Raw genomic sequence first — 9,633 nt, 5'->3', positions numbered from 1 at the left:
GTTTTTACCGGAAACACAGATTTGCCAAAACGGCGGAAGGACATTGTTCGGGCCGGAAGTGACAGGAGGGTCGGACGAGTGTCAACAGTTGGCGCTCGTGTCGTTCACGAGGTGACAGTTGGCGCGATCGGATTTTTTTTTATGGGACACGTGACCATTTTCCGATGGTGTTACTACTGAATTTTCTTTTTTTATAATTGTTGTTATTAAAAAAGCAGGACTTTAATTTAAAATAGAATTGCAATAGTAATGGTGTTGTTCTCTATTTGAATGGCATACAGGTATGAAAACTATTCATAGGAAAGCATTAAAAATCAATCAAAATGGTTTCTCTTTTCTTATCAGTGGTTTCCGAGAGACGTGTACGTAAATTTCAATATACTGAAATAGTACTCCATATTAGATTAACCTTTAAAGTTTGCTGGTCTTAGTGATGGAAAATCCGATAAATATCGAACAAAAGTCCGAAAGGCAACATCGACAGTGCACATCCCCTTGCCCCTCTTTAATCAATGCAAAAGGCATAACGAAAAACAATAAGCCGAAATACACGCGTCACCAAGTTCACTTGCCGAAACGATGTCTTTCCGAAAGTGAAAATCCACCCTCAGGGGTTGGATCATGTCGGGGCAAGTGCAATACAGGGTTGGCACTAACTATTTCAGATTTTATCTCTCCAAACCAAGCGCTTTTGTAATTTAAAAACATCGCAAAATTACAGTACATAGTGGTCATAATGGAGGATTCGATTTTTTTCTGAAATATCAAACTGCTGATCCGGTCCTGGCGAACGAGAGGTAAATCACGGAGCCCCTCCAAGCCGACATTACACGGCTTCAATCTGTGAACTGGTGCATTGTTGTGAAAAGTCGGTGAAAGCCGGTTTGTTTGATTAGAAAAGCCAGGCCCGTTTTGTCCCTAATCATCGGGTCCATGAATGGATCCGACCCGATTTGAAAGACTGTCTCGGTCTTTCATCTGCCAGACTGAAAATTACGAACAAATGTTCCCCTTTTACGTACAAATGATCGGATTGAACTGTTTTGATTTCTAACACCCATAATCTTCTATGTCCTTTAATTGAAAAGATGATCTGACTGATTATACGATGATTTGTCTTAAACTCAAGCTTCTCCATCAAGAGAACTATTTTTTTTTAGAAGTATTATCTTGTTGGATATTTACTTTGGGTTTCTGACCCAGTCTAGTACTATAAATTTACCGAGAAATGCCTCACATCAAGCTTTACAATGCACATTTGTTACTGAAGACTTAATGAAAATTTTTAACTTAATCATTACAAATCAAAAACGAAAAATGTCCGAAAATCGTCAAATACAGTCAATCACAGTTTTTCTGTTTTGGAGTTGTCAAAATTGACTTTTTAGGCATTTATGCTGTCTTAAAGTAGTCCAGCGACGTCACAGAGACTGTTTGTATCTAGAAATTGTCAGAAATTACGTCATAAGGAGTGAAAATTGTCCGAAAAATGTCAAATACAGTCAATCACAGTTTTTCTGTTTTGGAGTTTTTAGGCATTTCTGCTGTCTTAAAAAGTCAAACGACATCACAGAGACTGTTTTCATCAAGCATTTGTCAGAAATTACGTCATAAGGACTGAAAATTGTCCGAAAAGTGTCCAATACAGTAAAAATGTTTTTCTGTGTTAGAGTTGTCAAAATTGACTTTTTAGGCATTTCTGGTGTCTTAAAGTAGTCAAACAACGTCACAGAGACTGTTTTCTCTAGAAATTGTCAGAATTAACGTCATACAGACTGAAAAATGTCCGAAAATCGTCAAATACAGTCAATCACAGTTTTTCTGTTTTGGAGTTGTCAAAATTGACTTTTTAGGTATTTCTGCTGTCTTTAAGTAGTCAAACGACATCACAGAGACTGTTTTCATCAAGCATTTGTCAGAAATGACGTCATAAGGACTGAAAATGGTCCGAAAAGTGTCCAATACAGTAAAAAATGTTTTTCTGTGTTAGAGTTGTCAAAATTGACTTTTTAGGCATTTCTGGTGTCTTAAAGTAGTCAACAACGTCACAGAGACTGTTTTCTCTAGAAATTGTCAGAATTAACGTCATAAAGACTGAAAAATGTCCGAAAAATCGTCAAATACAGTCAATCGCAGTTTTTATTTTTTTTGGAGTTGTCAAAATTGACTTTTTAGGCATTTCTGGTGTCTTAAAGTAGTTAAACGACGTCACAGAGACGGTTTTCATCTAGAAATTGTCAGAATTGACGTCATAAATACTGAAAAATGTCCGAAAATCGTCAAATACGAAAATCCTTTGCTAGCCAAACTAAGTCTCTTCATTAAAAACCATAGATTAAGGTATCTACCTAGATAATTCCGGTTAATGAAGTCCCCGAGGACGCAATCGAAATATCGGAAAGTAAATTAGCCGGTTGCATACACAGAAGCAGCCCTTCCCTAGGGATGAAAACTGGAAATCGTGGGGATGTACTGAATTGCGTGCGACCACACCTGTCTATTTATACAGTGCTGTCGCCCATACAGGTGACAATAAAGAGTTTTATGGAATTTCAGTGGTTGATTTCACAAATTCCTAATCAAATTTGCCCACATGGTACGCGTGTGTGTGATTCCCAGAAAAACCTCTTCACGTGACCATGATTTCCCCGGGGGTTTTTCTCGGCAGCGTAACCAGACTCCCGATTCACGTGCCAAAACGGTCGTCCGCACGTGCCCCCCTCAAAAAAAAAAGCGGTAAACACCCGTCAAGGGTGGGTTTAGGGCCGCAGCCACTTTAACTCCACTGTGTGTATGTGTGTGTAATTATGGGCTTGACAAGCAATCGCCATTTGATCTTCCTCTATACGAGGGTTTTAATATGATAATATTGTTGCCAAGACCACGGTCGCACGGTTATTAAATTGTTTTTAGGGGGGGCGCACTTAACTTTTTATCTCGCGTGAGAATCAAAGAGAAAAGTTATAGTAATTTTGAAAACCCCTAGGATTACATGGTAAATAAAGCTAAAAGATTCTGAAGATGTAATGAATCAGATGTTTTATACGGTTTTTTTTAAAATTGAAATTGAATGTTCTGCATCTAGAGTGTATTTACCTATCATCCACGTAGTCTAGGGCAGTATTAGGGCTCGAGGCCGTAAGAAATCGATTTCAATTGTGCAAACCTTTTAGCTTTATTAAATTCGGTAAATCCGCCGTGCATAGCCTCCATTATCTCTATTGTCGGGCCGTAAAAGCTATATTCCACTTTTAGTCTGCTTTTCAGCAGAAACATCACAAAAATTAATTTTAAAAAGGTTACACATTTGAAACTGTCAGTATCACTAGACTTTAGCTCTATTGGATTTTTTCTCTAATAATGGACGACAAATCCCAATTTTAACCTTACGAACCTACAGATCGAAACACCCAGTAAATCGTCGTCATTTTTCGATGCATCCCTGTAAAACGCACCCTCTCGTAATCACGGGTGCGGCCTATACAACCGCCAAACGACGTTGTCCGTCCCTTTCCCCCCTTCAATCGGGGGGAATGTCGACATTGCCGTTGCTTTCCCCACGCATCTACCAAAACCACCTCCTCCCCTCTCGATTCATTTGCTTCCCCGGTCGAGCCATTTTGTCAGCGCCCTACGAGTATATGTATTGATAAGCCAAGATATTTGTCCAAGAAAAATTATTCTTGTATAGGGAATGGTTGATGGTCGAGGTGAGCAAGTGACCGAATATTGCCCCCAAAAAAAAATAGTATTTTAGAAAAAAATTATGAAAATAAAATATGCACTTAAATGCTTGAAAATTTCAATTTCAAATAGATACTCGAACGAATCGACTTACATGTGTGCTTTTAATATTACATCAATTGGGTAAAGGAGAAAAGGCAAAGAAGAAATAATCTCGAAGATCACTTGTAAGTGAATAACTTTTCCTCTTACTTGGAAAATTTATGGCACCAGTTACAAAGTAACCAGTTTATCAAATTTTACAATAGTGTTACTGACTGACATAATCCAAAAATAATAAATATCTTTAAATTGGGCATGTTAAAATGACAGAATAGTATTAAGAAAAAAAAAATCGTAATGGTTTCTGAATGAGACAATGACTACGTTTATATCGAGCAAATTGAATACGGTTATTCAATCCGATCAAGTAAATCGCCATAAAATCATCGATATCAACAACGCAGATTAACGATTTGGATTGACTATAGTTCCTAAATATTAACAGGATTGAAACACTTAATCCGATTAAAAGACATACGGGATTGAATAATCTGGCATTTGACAACTGACGTTAACAAACCAAAAGTGAATAAAGTAAATTTTTGTTTTTTCTTTAGGAACGACTTATTTTCTGCTTTGACTTTCGTTTCAAATTTTAAAGCGCTCAATTTATTCGTTTTGATTTGTTTGGGAGAAAACCGAAAACCCCGAAAACGAAAAAGGTCGTTTGACAGCTGCCTGCGACAAAATAGGAATGTTGTCGTTAGTGTCAAGTGTCAGTTCTATTTCTATTTTGATTTATTTTATTTTTTTCTGTCTTGCTCTGGTTCCTACAGCTTCGTCTACAGGGTGGTCCAGTTTTAAATGTCAATAATTCACCAATCCAATTAAAAAATAAGTTGACATTCATTTTGTCATTTTTCCTGAAAAGTGCTTCCTAAGGAAAATACAGTCCTTCAAATTTCTGTTTTAAAAAATCGTTTTTTTGTCATAACTGTCAGACCGTTGGAGCAATATTGATCAAATTTGCGGTCAAAGACCCAAAACTAACCTAACCCAACTTAAAAATTGTCTTGGAAACGGAAAATTGACTTAAGAAGTTTAAAAAATATTATTGTAGCCAGTTTTCATAGTTTCCAGACTAACTAAAAGACTTTGAAAATTGAATTAGAAAAGATACAAATTTCAGAAGCTTAAAAATTGTGTTTGTAACCAGTTTTCATGCAAATCGAGAGACTTTAATACTAAAAATTGACTTGTAGACATAAAAACTACTTTTTCAAGAATTTGTGACTAGAAATTCATACATTTAAACCTTAAAAATTGACTTGAACCCCAAAATGTGACTGAACTAATAAAAAGTGACATCATAAGCTTAAATTTGCATTTGAAGTAAGTTTTCATAATTTGAAGACAAATTTCAATATTTTAGTCTTGAAAATAGTCTTAGATGCAGGACATTAACATTAGATTCATGAAAATTGTCTTGAAAACGAACTTTTCGTGCTTTTTACTTTGCTTTTCATTTTCTTCGAATTCTGGACTATTTTTAGTGCTTCAAAACTGCTTTCAGCTTGGAAAATCGAGTTCAAGACTATTCTTCACCAAGTTATTGACATAGCAAACTTAAAAAACAATTTTTACATTCTTCATAGACTTAAAATAGCATTCCAAGCTTTGTCACTATTAAATCGACTTCTAGACACCTCAGTTTCCCAAAAATCGGGTATTTCTTAATAAACTAGACTGTTTTCAGTGCCTCAAATCGAGTTTCAAGACTATCTTTACAAAGGTTTTTGACTTATCAGGCCTAAAAACCAGTTTGTCCACTGACCATAATCTTGAAAATGTTATTTCAAGCTTCTTCACTATTAAATTGACTTCTACACTCATAGGTGCAATAAATTGTAGCATCTCTAAGAATTCAGACTGTTTTTAGTGCTTTTTAAGACTGAAAAATCGAGTTTAAGACTATTTCAAAAAGTCAAGTTTCTTCAGTAATAAAAGTAAAAAATTTTGGTACCAAATGCTACAATAATAGTCTTGAGAACTAATTTTTAGAAATAAAATAGTCCGAAAATTTAATTTACTTCTAGACTTGTTGTCCAGTCCAGAAAATTCAGTTGTACACCAATTAAAGTCTTGAAAATATACTTTTGGACTCTCTTTAGTCCTAGTAAAGTCAGTTCTAGCATTAAAAGTCAACTTTTATATTATTTTTAGTAGTAAAAAATTAGTTTCATGCACAATACAATATTTGTCTTGATTTCCGGACTTTTTTTAGTTCTTGAATGCCAGTTTCAGACACTCAACCAGGATGGCAGTCTGAGAAAGCGAATCATAAGACCCTTCCTAGTAGTAAAAAAGTTTTTAGACTATTCAGTACAAATTTGGACTTTCACAAGTCTTGGATGTACAGTTTTAAACTATAAAACGATTTTTTAAATTGAAATTTGGAGGACTGTATCTTCCTTAGGAAACGTTTTTCAGAAAAATGACATAATGTAAGTCAACTTATTTTTTGATTAGCTGTCAAATGGTGAATTATTGACATTTAAAACTGGACCACCCTGTATATCGATTGATCAATCCAAACAAAACTAAATACGAATAAAACGGCATTTAACTTGTAATTGTTTTAGCCGCTTCAATAATCGGATTAAGGTTACACGAGATAAACGTAGTAACTTTACGTCACCACACTAAAGAATAAATGAATACGAAAATATCTTCTTTTTAAAAAATTTTTATTTTTGTTATTTACCCTGTACATTGCGGGTAATTGAAATTTTGAATTTATAGTGAATGACTCTGTACAGTTAAGTTTTTAATCCCTAAAGTAGTGTGTAAAATTACAAAATAAGAAGGTGAAAACTGTCACTCTACAATGTCAAAAACAATCTCAGTATCAATACAGCCCTGGGTATCCTACCTTATGTGACGAATATATCCTTAGGGACACTCCCACGTTTATTGATATTTCAATAGCAAGTTTCTATAGTCAAAACGAACAAAAAGCCCTTGGTAATTTACCGTCTCCAATTGGGAGGAAAAAAAGCGACAAAAAAGAAAAAGTTTCTGACTCGGGCTCCGCCAGGAGTCAACCCCCTTCAACCCCCGTCGAAAGGTGTAAATAGCTTCCACAATAAAAAACCGAGGCCAGAACATTGGGTAAAAGTGCTGGCGACAAATTGAGTTAAGTGTAATATGCAAAAAGTTAGTGAGCTCTTTTAGAGAAGCGGATCGTCAACAGATGGTGCGTTTTTCTGTTCCATTTGAGCATTAGCACCCCCGAAAGTCATTCTGCGCGACATCGTTTATTCCGACTTTGTCACTGATAGGGGAGTTTTAGCGTGAACTGTCTCAAAACCTTTAATTTGCCCTTCCTCAACAACTTCTTCACCCTGACTCACTGCGATAGAACCCTAAACTAAACCCCCAACCAGCCAAATTAAGCCTTAAACTGAAAAAGTAATTACAAAATGTAGAAACAAATTAACGGGGTGAATTTCCATATCAAAAACTCCCATCAAATTTTCACTTATACGCCAGTTGTGCTCCAACATACTTTTATGGGGTTGTAGGCTCTAATCCACTATAGGCTTTCTTCTTTTATCGTTCATGATCTGCCGTATTATATCGTTGCGCTCCATTTAAATAAACCATCCCTTATCGAAAGCATTAGGCTTATTGAGTCGGAGCCAATGCTCGGTTTATTTGCATTCAAGAGCAGATTTATGTGCGAGGTTTAAGTCTGAAAGTCTTTTATTAACCATAATGGACCAAAAAAAATAATACTCAAACATTTGATCATGTATGGTCCAGTATTTGCGTAAATCATAGCACTGTTGGTAGTTTGTGATTGGTCAAGAACTGTTGACGTAACTGTCAACTACAGTGGGTTGCTCTATAATCTAGGCAGAATGGTGATTCACGAAGACAAAAAATCATTAAAGCAAACCAATACCTAAAAGTACATGTAACAGGATAAACGGGAGCTTAGTTAGTACATAAAACATCAAATATTTGTCCACACACAAGTACAGTTTTTTTCTGATGTTTTGGGTATTTAATAAACGATTTACTTGAGACACCCTGTATAACAGAACTAATCACCTGTACATTTTCTAGTTCTGTGTGTGTGTGTTACATATTAACCAGCTAAACCAGTCTGTGCAAAGAATCATTGAATGAACAAAAGATTATGTAACTATAATACGAATAATGGTTCAATTAACCATATTTACGACTCATTGTTAATCCTGACAACATTGGGAGTTATTGGACAAATTACGTGTAAGGTGTGTGATATGTGAGCATAGAATATGCGTCTTTAGAGAGCGACTAACCGTATTATTTCCTCTTTTAAAATGCAGAAACTTCGACTCAGATTAGCCGAGTTGACATTAATAATGCAGGCAAGTCGGGAAAGATTTTCCCGTCTTTGGTCGTGAAAAATAAATTTCAGTTTTGGACGAACCTTGGAGAGATTCGCCAAAGGAAATATACGAGCCATGGGGGAGAAGTTTTGTTTGTTTTCGCGATGAGATATTTCCTCTAGGTACGTTTTCTCAACTTTAATGTTAGTTGCTCGATTCTGTTTTACTGGTTTTCGGTGTGTTTCTCCTTTGTGAATATATCAATAATAAAGGTAATTTGGTCTTTCAGGCCAAGAGAATAAGGTTAACACTCATCTTAAGAATTTCTAGCTGATCAGAAATAAGTTTTAGCAATATTCTCCAGAAGTTCTGTTGCTCAAGTTGAATAAACAAGTAAAGTTTACAATAAATTATAAAAAAATACTAACTATTTAGTCTGTTTACTTTCGAATTTCAATCAAATTAACATGCTAATAGGATATTTAAAGTTGTTTTTTTTTTGTGGTATTGCTAACTGGAAATAACCAGTTTAATAGGAACGTGACAATATAATACGCTCATTTGACTGTTAAAAAAAGCACATTTTATACATTTATACACGCCCAACTATTGGAATTATACGACTTTTTCTACGACTTAACTGAGTTTCACTTCGATTGTATATCGATAGGACAACCCTTTCAAATCCATTAAGATGTCCTGACTGATAACAACAATACCACTCTGGAATACGTAATGAGTAGATGACATACATTGGAGTGCCTCCATTATGGTCAATGGAGTTTTAATATTTAATCATTAGACTGGAAACATCACGTTGATCAATTGCTTTTTGTTGTTATCAACTCGAAATATCTGTTTACCTCCCCCTAAACGGGGTTCGTTATTCTGGAGAATTACCAAAAATTTGCTGCTGAAATTACGGTCTGAAGCAATCAATTAAAAAGTGATAAAAACTTTAAAGGGGGGCCCTAATATGGGCCCCAATCGCGTTGATCCGCAGCACTTTGTGTCGGGTATAAATGGGGTCAAAAGCAGCCCGACACCGCGCTCATGAATAAGGAAACACACACTTGCTCTAACACCCCTCTTTATCAGGGACATTTTGCTAAATGGATGGGGATTAACTCTATAGTTGGTGGCGGATTATCTTGGAACGGTGGCCAAATTGTATGACAAAAGCTAGTTTTTCTCATCATAGTTAGCCAAAAGAAATGTCGTTAAGTTTGCTTTAAGTTAAATAGAATTTACAGAAAATGTTGTAAATTATCAACATTGCTTTCAAATGTGCTCATTTTGTGCATTTAGAAATAATATATGGTTTATTAAATGTGATAGTTGTAACATACGAGATGTATAATTGAATAGTATATGAGGCCTCTTAGTATGAATTAAACAAAACACAAATTTAAGTCAATAAGAATCATAATTGCCTATCATATTTCTATATAAATGTAAGAGCAAGCTCCATTGTCGACCTTATCTTTGCACTATGCAACTAATCTCTAGTATTAACTAAATAAAAGAC

The sequence above is a fragment of the Ips typographus genome, linkage group LG9 (assembly GCF_016097725.1).
Source record: "Ips typographus isolate SLU linkage group LG9, UJ_Ityp_2.0, whole genome shotgun sequence".
Taxonomy (NCBI): Eukaryota; Metazoa; Arthropoda; class Insecta; order Coleoptera; family Curculionidae; genus Ips; species Ips typographus.
The sequence above is the reverse complement of the archived record's forward strand: the minus strand, read 5'-3'. Positions refer to the sequence as shown.